At 41.5% G+C, this 12,615-nt stretch overlaps 1 protein-coding gene across 1 annotated transcript in view; it reads left to right on the forward strand.

Moving 5' to 3' along the window:
* Window positions 1-12,615, forward strand: part of PHEX (phosphate regulating endopeptidase X-linked) — a 1,559,577-nt gene that overhangs the window by 529,796 nt on the left and 1,017,166 nt on the right. The window lies entirely within an intron of this gene.

Consider the following 12,615-nt stretch of genomic DNA (forward strand, 5'->3'; position numbering starts at 1 on the left):
CTGCAGAATTCCCCTATCACGACTTCTGTGCTCTTTGGGGAACTTCGGTGCACTTTGCACCCACTTTTCAGGGTCTTGGGGTGGGCTATTTTTCTAACTCTCACTGTTTTCTTACAGTCCCAGTGACCCTCTACGAGGTCACATAGGTTTGGGGTCCATTCGTGGTTCGCATTCCACTTCTAGAGTATATGGTTTGTGTTTCCCCTATCCCTATGTGCCCCCATTGCATTCTATTGTGACTATACATTGTTTGCACTGTTTTCTATTGCTATTACTGCATATTTTGGTATTGTGTACATATATCTTGTGTATATTTGCTATCCTCATACTGAGGGTACTCACTGAGATACTTTTGGCATATTGTCATAAAAATAAAGTACCTTTATTTTTAGTATATCTGTGTATTGTGTTTTCTTATGATATTGTGCATATGACACTAGTGGTACTGTAGGAGCTTCACTCGTCTCCTAGTTCAGCCTAAGCTGCTCTGCTAAGCTACCTTTTCTATCAGCCTAAGCTGCTAGACACCCCTCTACACTAATAAGGGATACCTGGGCCTGGTGCAAGGTGTAAGTACCCCTTGGTACTCACTACAAGCCAGTCCAGCCTCCTACACCAAGCTTTGAAAAAGCCCCAGGCGTTCTAGCTACTAGGGGATGAAACACGTGTTAGCGGCTGCATGTCAACAAGTTGTGAAGTATTCCTTTGGGGAGTATCTAAATTCTCAAGTTTGCATCGAAATGAAGATTTGAACCTTTTTTGTACTTAACCAGACCTGGAAGTTAGCATCAAACATAGAATTAACTGAGGGCGAAAATAATTTACTTTCAGCTTTGTCCTGATATATTGGAACTTCAGTTATTTCTGTGGATTAGGGGTACCCCCTCTTTCAGGACTGTTGATCACCTAAATTACCCATTAACTTAGGTTGGGTACTGCCAGTGACTTTGACCCCAGTGCCTTAGAGACCTAGATATGTATATCTATGTATTTATCAATGGGTATTTATATAGTAAAAAACCTAGCCAGGACAAAGAAGTGCTGTACAAGTCAAAGGCAAAGCATGCGATTAGTGGTCGTTTACAATCTGAATAGGGGGCCTTCTGAGTGCATAGGCAGGAGGAGGACCTTCTAATATATTGTGTGTAACCCAACAGGAGTGCACAGTTTTCAAAAGTGCAACTATATGAATCTAATGAGTTCATTGGCATGCAGATGGGTTGAACTTGATGAGAAGGCATGATTTCTTGTACCACCACAATATGACTGTAAGGAGTCCATCTACAAGTGGAGGGTGAGACCCATGTGAAAGTACATGGTCTAATTGACCAAGTACTAATATCTATGGAGTCCACCCAGAGGCAGTAGTGCAATCCCCCAGAAGGATCTCTTTCTGCACCAGTTAAGAGTATCAGTGTTAATTTGCTTTATTATTGAGTGAATGTAGTTAGTTTTAGGTTAGACCATTGAATGTGAAAGTGGGAGTGAATTAAGTAAGCCAGGACCAGAGGGACTTACTCACGTTCTTTTCAGGCCCAACAGGTACAAAGAAGGAAAACACCCTTGATCTATCCATCCTTTACTTGGCAATTAATTCAAGAGAGATTAAATAGGAAAAAGAGAACCAAGGGTGAGTTTGGCCCTGCGGGGTGATAGAAATATACTAATCACTTTAGGAGCTGAAAGTTCCAGTGGTGTGATACCACAAAATCAACATTTAGATAGTGACCTAAAGCAATATTGACTGGAAATATCACCTTGCACAGTATCAGTAAGGTAAATAGATGTACAGATGGGATGATCAGACATTTACATTCTCTTGACAATATTGTGCAATTCAACAACTTGCAGTCTAAATTGGCACAGGTAGGTTTTTTTCTGTTCGATATTGTGCCATACACACAGTCTCAACAATACGGAATGTCCAGGTTAGAGGGTAGACACCATTTGAGGAAAGCACAAACACAAGTACAACGCTACTCTAATACAGTCTTTGCCAGTGACATTTACTCATGCTAAAGGCCCCTTGTGCGACCCTGGTCAGGTGGGAGAGATGAGTGTGAAATTTGCAATCACGGTCCTGGGTCAAGGCTATCACTTTTACCTGTTTGTAAAGGCCCTTATAAAATAAATTGTATTGAGAGCCTAAAGTAGAGGATATGGATGTAACCTAGCACTTTAAGAGGACACACTACTTTTCCTTACAAAAGTCAGTTGCAACTGTCAGGGCAGAAGATCCCTTTATTTTCTTGATGAATTGATGAATGTATACTGTAATATTATTAAGTCCTGGCGTTTTTATGTAAGTATTACATGTGGACGACAACTTATAACCAAAGCTCAGGCTGTATTTGGAAGGCAAGCATCATTGCATATGGGCTCCAAATATTTTGCTATTTATGGCTTGTCAACTGTGCATACTTTCTTCTGCTGTAAGATCTCGAAGTGCAGTTCTTGCATTACAGCAAGCCAATGCTACACAGCACTAATGGAGCCACCAACAATGGCGTGTCCTGTGTTCCTCAAAATCCTAACATAAATTATAGCCACATTGTAGTGGTACGCTGTAAGGCCTTGTTGCAAGTATTTTGGTAATCCAGGTTTGGGGATTACAAAATGCTCACAAATGCAGCACAGACCTGGCATTTCTCGCCATACACATGTTACCAAGTAAAACCCACCAAAATGTGTGCAGGGAAAACAGCAAAACCCAGAAAGTTTTTGCATCTTGGTGTATTACTGCCTTCTCTCCCTTTCCAATTTGTGGAACTTGCAGTGGAGCGATGGTACCTCACCTAGGAAACATTGAACTTTGGGGTAAAAGCACATAATTTTACTGAGTCAGTCAGAATGACTCCTTTATTAAGAAACACATTTTACAAATAGATGGGCACGCTTCGTGCTTACTTTGCAGAAAACATGGATGCAGGGTCAACATTTTTCTTATGAGCCTGCCACCAGAGCTGCAGAATTTAGGGGGTGATGAAGGTTAAGTCTTTCTATACCTATTTCTATTTTATTCCTCTTTCTTCAACTAACTTACACTTCCTGGGGCGGCATCACATACAATGAGTGCTGTTACTGCTAATATAAGACAAGCCTTTGCCACATTTTTGGGCTGAATGAGTCTTAGGGCCTAATTATGAGTTTGGAGGTCTAAGGACTGCCATACTCGCAGTGACAGTCAAATAGCCGCACTCTAGGTGGTCCGACCACCACATTACGACCCTGGTGGTTCGACTGCCAGGGGACTGCCCTTCCTGAAAGGAACATGGTTCCCGTTGGGCTGACGGCGGTCTGAGTTGTACCCAGGCATGGCGGTGCTGAAGTCAGCGCCGCCTGGCTGGTTACAACTCAGCTTTTCGCCAGCCTTTGCATAGCGAGGACCCCACCATGGAAAGGATGTCAGAAAGCCAGTGCTGGGGTCCACAAGTGGGCACCTGCAGTGGCATGGGGACTGCAGGGGCCCCCTTGCTCAGCACCCTGCAGATAGTGCACATTCCGTTGTTTCTGGTGTGCTATGATATTGGCCAAGAGCCGAGACCAATATCATAGCACTGTTCTCGTCAGCCTGGAATTCAAACCCTCCCTTACTTATCTGTAAGGCCATGTATTAGTGTCAACCAAAATGCTTTATTATCCGTCCCCTATCTCATGAGAACTATTACAGGCGCTTTTCCATCCATTCCCTTTGTCACTCCATTCCTATCTTTGTTTTCTTCCCTTTTTCCGGTCCTTTATGCCTTTATCTCTCTTACTTTTGGTCAAAGTCCACGATAAAAAATAAGTTTGCTGGATCCCCCATCTGTGACTGCCAGCTCAAATTAAGCACTGGACAAATGATATGTTGTTTAAAGAGATAAAAAGCACGGTCCTGTTTGATAAAAGGATATGCCATAGAGAGAATTACAATGCAGGCAGCCTTTAACCTTTTCACAAATATCATTTAAAATGCATTGGAATACAATTTCTTAATGTAAACAGACTCGGTTCCCCTTAGTCTTCAAATTGACATTTGATGGAAGGTGGCGAAATGGAAATGGAGGCAGTGATATCAATATCGGCAGCCTGGTAGCAGCCACATACACCCTGGCCAGCACAGATTGCTCAATTTCCCACTATGTCAATAGAGGTCACCCTGCTACTGAAGGGTTGATCAGATACCATCAGAAAAAAACATTCCAGCGTTAAGAGAAAATCTGAGGCTTTTGTGCAACAAAAGGACTAGCACCAAACACTGACTTTTAAAGTACAAGGGAAGTGCTGTCCGGTGGCTTCCCTGAAAAAATACAGTTTATTATACAAAGCTGAAACTTTGCAGCACTTGAAACTTTATTTTATGCTGTCCTTTCATTTCAGTGAACTGGACGTTTCTTCTTGATGTGATGATGTAGCAGCCTTACACAACCAGTGCGAAACAGTTTTTAGCTTCACAAACTGTTTACAAATATGTCTAATTTATATTTAAACAGAATAAATATTTTTTGATTTAAAACATTTTTGTTAAGAAAAACTGTCATTGTCCCTGTGTATTTTTTCATTTTGTACAGAGATCGGCGACACCACTGGTATTAGCCATCCTCCAGATTCCGATATCAGTTCTTTCACCAGTGGCTCTGGGACAGAGAAGAAAAAAAAATATTTAGAGTTAGGCAAGCGCAAGAAAGAAAAAAGTAGGAAGATTAAAAAAGGGCATAAATCAGGAGGAAGTGAACAAAAAGAAAAGCAAAAGGAGAGCACCCCAAAACACAGAATTCCTCCAATATATAAAGTATCAGCTACCCTGAATACCAGTTCAACTAGGCCCTAATAACAAAGTAAATGGTGGAAGTCGACTCTCTGACAACTATGCAGTGTAGTCAATTTAGTAGATGTCAAAGTGACAAACCCAACAAGTGCAATCGTTGGAAAATGGGTGATATCCTGGTTAATACTATGACTTTAATAGTGTCCCAATTGGTGTCATCCCGAGCAATTAAACTAAATACGATTCAGCAACCCCACCAGTGAGATACCCATTATATTCAGCACACAGTCAATAAATATAAAAATTACCATGTGAAACTCAGCAGCCACTTTTCTTTCATGAGGTTTAGCCTCAAGAACCCTCTATGTTTCACACACTCTGTAGCTCAAACAGTAATAAACCACAAAGTTTATAAAGACCGTGTGCCTCAAGGAACTACCACACAAGACCCTACTGCAAAATTAACAACCGTCTCTCCTCTAGACACGCCAAGTTCCACTCAGACTTTGTTTATCCCAAAACAAGCTCCTGTCCTGGGGGCTTCTTTATGAAAAACAAAATTGTTTGTGAGCAGTCATTTGCTCAGCGAACTCTTTAGCCTTTAGAGGTGAGACAGCAGCAATGGTTACTCTGAACGCTTAGATATCCCTTCAAGGCAGGCCTGCCATCCAGCCAGACTCTAACTGACCCCGTGCGTCCCTTGGTAATGTGAAATAAATGTTTGGAATGCGTACCAGCAGCTTGGGCCGAATCTTAAACAAACAAGCATTGGCAAAGCCAATAGTTCTCGCCTACAAGAGATCTATTGGTGTCATTGTTTTAGTTATCTGGTATAAAGGCAGGGCTGAAGGTAAAAAAGCACTATGACGGATTCGTCATAGCACTTTTTTGTTTTTTGTTTCAGCCATGCTGCTGTCTGACTTTGCTAAAAAAACATTTACAAAGTTCTCACATAGGTGGGAATTATTAATGTTGCCAATGCTTGTTTTTGAGGCTTTCTTCAAGTCACGAAAAGCAGTCCCAACTGTCTCTCCCTGGGGGTCTACAGGGTTACTGTAATGGCTGAAGTACTGGATGTGACACAGCTGAGGAGGCTTGACCAGAAAGGACTACTACCTTTTATCTAGATGTGGTTTACCCAGTGGTCATTGCATGCATTTCCCCTGGCTTTGGATTGCCATACAGTTGTGCAGGGCATGCACGTTCAAAGCTGTTCTCTCGTAATATGCCTTCGCGTTAGCATAATATGCTCCCAGCCAGGTAATGGCTGCAAATTGTCCAGCCTTTTACTAAAATGAAGAAAACCAATCAACTCATTTGACCTTATTCCAAATAATAGACCCCTTAAAGCTGAGGATCTTTACCCTGGCTCGGAGCTCAGTTTGATAAGAAACATTTTGGACGTAGACAGCCGGGTGAATCAAGTTCACCACTTCATAAATGCATAATACTATAAACATGATTTCTTCTGTTGGAAGCACTGGAAGCAATGGAGGGTGCAAGCAGCAACAAGAGGGTGGTAGGAACACCATGCTAGCAATAAATTAAATTATCCTGACCTTGTGTAACAATCCGGTGGTTATATAGAGTGCTCCCATACCATCTGCCTTCTTTTGCACTATATATAAATAGTTTGAATTATGTCTGAAAATATCTGTTTTCTGTGCGATGCCAGCTATTATGAGACAATGTACAGTATAATAATACACGTGCATGTGAGCAGAATTAGATTTAGTGTCTGGCTGCAAGACTAAAAATGCCGTCGCTGAGAGCCAAGGGACTACTAAGGTACATGGTGATCTCTCCTTCCAACATGGCGTCCCAGTATGCACCCAAGCTCCTCCCAGCCAAGACGGGATCATACCGGCCATGCAGCTAACTTACACTGTGATCTGCGGTCTATAAGTTTGAAAGCACATTTGAGGTAATTTTAGAAATCATTTTTATTTACAGTTTAAAAGCATGCTTGTGACTTCTTGCCTAGTTTGCTTTTCAAGTGAGAAGATGTGTCTTAACATATAGAGTTGTCTACTTTGGGATTGGGGAACCGGGTTTGAGTCTTTGCGTCGGCTCTCCCTTGTGCCTACAAAAACATGCTGATCTAATCAAATACAATTAAACAATGACGAAACCAAACAAAATTACAAGTGTCTTACAAATGCTGATCGTACTTTGGCAATGGTTGAACTCCCTTCAAACCTTCAAGTGAACATGTATCGGGTGGATGTGCACAGGAACAAAAGCCCAAGCCAGCGGCGAGGAGAGAGTGGAAAGAAAAAAGTAGTGCGCTGAAACTAAAACATAAGGGCAATATTGAAAGGATCCATGTAGCAGGAGCAATCTCCATGGAGTAACAAAACAGCCAAAAGAGTTGACAAATATAAACTATTCATCAACAAAACCAAAGGAATTTCGAAAGACGGACGGAACAACCAATGGAAAGTACTGAGCGTGCCCATAGCCCATAGAGTAGAAATGGCATGTCTCTAAGTGACAGGACATGCGCTGCCTAGAAGAGACCTAAAAATGGTTTGCTGTGACATTTCTTTAATTTTCTAACTAAGAGTGTGTATGCAGCGCTACTTGTCTGCAAATTCCATACCATCATGTTGACATTAAGTTGTGGTATAGGGTCGCCTTCCTCCTACAAAATCATACCCTTTGTACTTCATGCCAGCACTCCCTTACAAACTGATACAAATGTTAGAACCACACAGAGCAATGTAATGCTAATGTAATGCTATGGAACTGCACCTTATTACCCACACAATCCTTTACAGACAGGTTAAGTTGCACCTGCAGCACCAATTAATAGAGTGATAGAGGTCTTCTGATCAATGTCTGCGGTGAACCCTGCGCTCAGCTTCTTGTCAACGTTGTGGCCAATCCAACACAGAAATATAGAGCATCGTTTTGAATGGCCAACCTTGTTTTCCTGTTGCAGTCTCTCCAGTGCTTTTTGTGGATCAGGTGCACAACCATGGGCTTTGAGTAGAGTGCACATAGGAGCAATGTGTGTGCATTCACCAGACTTTCCTGAGTCACATCTCCTCTAAGTTTATATTGCACAGGTTGTTTTAAAGGCTATGGCCCTCATTATAACATTGGCGGTAAATCCCGCCTACCGCCGGGGCGATGGCCTCCAAAAGACCATCGCTGTGGCTACCTACTGTCCACTATAATATGACCGTAGCCGGAATTCCGCCAGAAGGCTGGCGGAATTCCAACTACGGTCATGGCGGCGGATGGCGTAAGGTGGCTTGCTGCAAGCAGCAGCACCACACCAGTAGAACGCCACTGACCGTATCATGACACATGATACCGCCTGGCGGTGTTCCGCTGGCGGATGCTGCTGCTGACAGCAGCGCTGCGTCCTGTCTCCTGCCGGAGGATCCCCTGTAAGCAGGTATGTCAAGTTCTCCAACAGGGGAGGGGGTTGGGTGGTTGGTGGGTGTTGTGTGTGTGTGTGTGTGGGTGTGTGTGATTGTTTTTGTATGCGTGCATGCGTGTGTGAGGTGTGTGGAATGCGTGTGTGCATAAATGGGTTTGAGTGTGCGTGTATTTTGTGTCGTGTGAATGCGTGTGTGATTTTATGTATGTTAGTGTGTGTTGCGGTGTGTGTGTATGAATGTATGCATGCTTGGGTGGATGTGGGTATGCGTGTGTGTATGAGGGTGTATGTCTGCGCATATAGGTGTGTGTATGTTGGGGGTCGGGAGGGGGAGTGGGAGGGTGGGAGAAGACTCTGGGGAGTGGGAGGGGGCAGGGCAGACCTCTATCAGTGCCAAGGAAGGAATTCCCTGGCACTGATAGTGCCTACCGCCATGGTTTTCGTGGCAGTAAGATTGCCACGAAAACCATGGCGGTATGCAGGGTCATAATCCCGAGGGTGGGACAGTGACGGCCGCCTGGCTGGAGACCGAAGTCTTCAGTCCAGCGGCTGTTACCACCCTGGCAGACTGAGTGGAACATTGGCAGTTTGACTGGAGCCAAACCGCCAATGTCATATTTTGGGGAAAGGTACCGACAGCCTGTTGGCAGCACCTTTCTCCAAAATAACGCCGTCCGCCAGGGTTATAATGAGGGCCTATGTGCTTATGACCTTTGAAATGATCAGGAGCCATGTCATGAACAGCTGTGCACATTTCACGTACCCTGCTGATAGCAAAAGAGCAAAGAAGGAGCTGAGTGTCCAAGTAGTATTGTCTGGATTACAAAGCAGTGGGTACTTTGAGACATGATCAAACGTTTTGCTTCACCAAATACCTGGAGCTGGCACTACAAGGTTGAAGCTGTCCTTCAATGGCATCTTCCAATTTATAAATGCTGCTGCATGTTTTGATAGGTCAATTATCTAACAATGATTTGTCAAGGCCTGAGACCTGAACTCTTACAAACGTTACTGTTGACTGTAATGTAATATTAGGAAATTAGAATGTGAAGAGGTCCAGTCAGGGAAATAGAGTGACAGAGGGTCAATGAATGTATTTTTGTTGCTCCCTCCTTCATTTAGAACCTTCAGAGGGTATACTGTTCTAATGGTAAAATAGGTCTTCTGTCTTAGGCTATACTAGTCATTAACTCCAAAGTCATTACCCAAAGCCAGTAAATGGAAGAAGGTGACTAAAGAAGCCATCATTGGCAAAGCCAATATGTCTGGAATAGTGTTCCAATGTAGGCAATATTTGAGACATGGTTGCAAGCCAACAGTAGTGAACCAGGAGGGCTATAGTTCTAAAGTAGTCTCTCATGCAGATCAATGCTTGCTCTCAATGGGAGGTGAAAGGATAGATCCATGCAGCCAATGGCATTATGCAAGGAATCTACACATCACTTGGATGAACAAAGATGTGACTGTCAAAGACTCAAGCCAATGGCTGAAGGTGGCTAATTAAAAAGAGGAAATGTTTGAAAAGAGGACCCTAAGTGTAGGAACACCGAACAATTAAGAATAACGCAACTCATTGGCTTTACAATTATATGAATGGGGAGGGAATGGATTTTGGTGAAGTTAATATGATCACGCATGTATCCTACATCGTAAGTCAACCAAAATTTGTGATGGGTTACTGTGTTGCCATCAGTGATAAAAACTTTTTCTTTTGCATAGTCTACTTAAAAGCCTCAAATGGGGTTTCAGGTATCATTCATCTATTTAAGTGGTACCCTGGGGTTTCTATTATAGGCCAAAGAGGGCTGGCAAAATGTGTTTCACTGCTCGTCATGTGCTCCGTTCACTTTAACAATGTCTACATATATCCAGCACGTGAAAGACTGACCTCTGTCTTACAGATTTGCCATACTGAACTAATTGGATGAAAATGACTGATTGACCTTTTTTCTGAGCCCACATCATTGTTTTTGACATCTTTAAATGCCACTTCTAATTACTTAACTGCTAAGCACAATAAGGAAAAACTTGGGATTAAGCTGGAAAACACTGCTGGCCCCATTTCTTGGAAGATAGCAAGACTATGCTCTAAAACTTAAAAGATGTAGTGAGCTGGGCACAAAATAATGTGTAACATAATTTTATAACTAGAAACACAAGCCATATCTGATTAGCATATGGATAGGTTTACAACATATAAGTTAGAGGCCATCCCCTCACAACATTATTATTTCCAGTGATAGTTTATGAAGAGTATTATACTTTTCTGCAGCTAATAAACAACATAGAGACCACATCTAGGACTGTAAGATTTGATGTATAAATTCACGCACACAATCCCACAAAATCAGTGTTGACTTGCTGGGGGTTTAAGAGTGAGGCGGTAATGTACTATCCCTGGCAAAATGATTTGTCAGATGGTATCAGTATCCATAGCATCTATTTGTACATGTATGGATGTGGAAGCTGACTAAAGGCACATTTTGATAGCTTACAGATCAATTGTAGACTGTGAAAATAGCTCGAACTTTCTTACAGTCTTGTGAATAACAAGTTATAATATGCTGTAAAACAAATCCTTTAGGATTAAGAGGAAAGTAGACTTTGTGGGAGAACGTATTCACTATCCATTGGTGAGAGTTGGAGGTTTAGGATAATTTGGAAAAAGCCTGTGCTTTTAATAATTCATCAACCTTTTAGAAAATAGTTAACAACATCATTCATTTCCTAAATAAAATCCAACATTTGATTCATATATTACAGTGGCTATATGGGTTAAATGCTTTGCAACTATCTACAAGGACAAGGTCACATTGAACCAGGATCTCAATGTTTGTAATAATGCACGACCACCAGTATTTCTGTGAAAGAGGTCCAGGCACTCAATGCCTTAGCTCTTCTGGCAAGGCACCAGACCTCAACAGAGTTCCAATGTTTTTGTTCAAAATGTAGCCTGACCCTTGAACCCCATTTATCGCCCTTCTACAAAATGTGTCAAGTAGCAATGCTATGTCTAACTCCTAGCCCCAGTTAATTATAGTACTGGTCTTTAAGAAAGGGATAAAAGGGGGCCCCAAATGTTACCGCCCCATCTCTTTAAGGAACTTTGTATCTAAGGTTACAGGGGCAATATTCATGCCTAGAATACAGACTTGAGAGCAGGAATACAGTGGAATCACAGTATGGTTTCAGGGCAGGGGTAGGAAGTGTTGGGCATTGCCTCAGTCTTCAACTCCAGACTAAAACATATTTGGTGGTCTCTACAGGGTCTCTTTACTTTTAGGATCTTACCATTGCATTTTACCGAGTCAAAAGACTTAACTGATGGTCAATCCTTAAGATGTTGTGCCTGTCACTAATACATATCCTGAAGCTTTGACAGTTAGATATTGCTCATGGGGTGAATGTACAACATACTTAGCATGAGATCGGTGGGCTCGCCAAGGATATATCTTGGCTCATTTTCTAATTTCTATCAATACAAAATAAGGGAAGCATTTTTATGGATAAAAGGGCAAAGCCACTCCAAAGATAGGCAGAAAGTGTATCTACGCACTTCTGTATGCAGATGATATATTTTTTTTAATTGGCCCACCACCTCCAGGCCTTGAAGAAATTGATTGCCTCTTATGCCAGTTTCATGGACGACTTGGATGTAAATGCTAACCTTTTGAAAATATTTATACTTTATTTGAAGTAAGCCACTAAGAAATGCTCCCTTTCGTACAATACTAAACATCTTTGGAAAGGGTTCAAGCTTTTTCATATCTGAGGATTATATTTGAAAACAATTAAAGGTACTGTTGCCTGGCAATGAAAAGAAAACGTAAAATCACCCATTTCATGAGTGAGAGTAGGTTTTTTGAGTTGAAACCTGATGTTGAAGGTGGAAAAATGCAATGCAATATATTTCATACATTGCATTATAGGAAGCATTTTGTAAAATGAAAGTATGAACTTCTGTACTCAAATAACCCAACAAATTGTAAATTGAATTGATACAATAATGTTAACATAATATGAAAAACATTTGTTAATATATTCTATTGCATTAGCCAATTATGGCTTGAGTGGATCAATGAGACAAAAGTTTGTTGCTGTTAGCGAAACAGAAGTAGCTCTTGGTCTATATGTAATCCTTAAGAAAATTTACTTAGAAGTATAAATGATCTTGCCTCTTTTTCTTCTTCTTCAGAAGCAAATCTTTATTTTGTTCATCATCACTGTCTGGATGTTAAAGTGTGTTGCAACAGGGTATTTAGAAACCTTAGTATTCAGGGGATGCATGTATTCCTTGATGCTGTCTATCATTGGGTAGTTTATTGACCCCATACAGATTATTTTGAATTCACATTGTACAATCCTAGAGATAAAATTAAATGATTAATATATTTGGCCTTATATATTTTTAGATATACATCATTTTGTTTGTTAATAAATTGCTGCAACGGATGCTCAAATCTTGCTTCCAAAAGTT

This window comes from Pleurodeles waltl, chromosome 8 (genome assembly GCF_031143425.1).
Source record: "Pleurodeles waltl isolate 20211129_DDA chromosome 8, aPleWal1.hap1.20221129, whole genome shotgun sequence".
NCBI lineage: Eukaryota > Metazoa > Chordata > Amphibia > Caudata > Salamandridae > Pleurodeles > Pleurodeles waltl.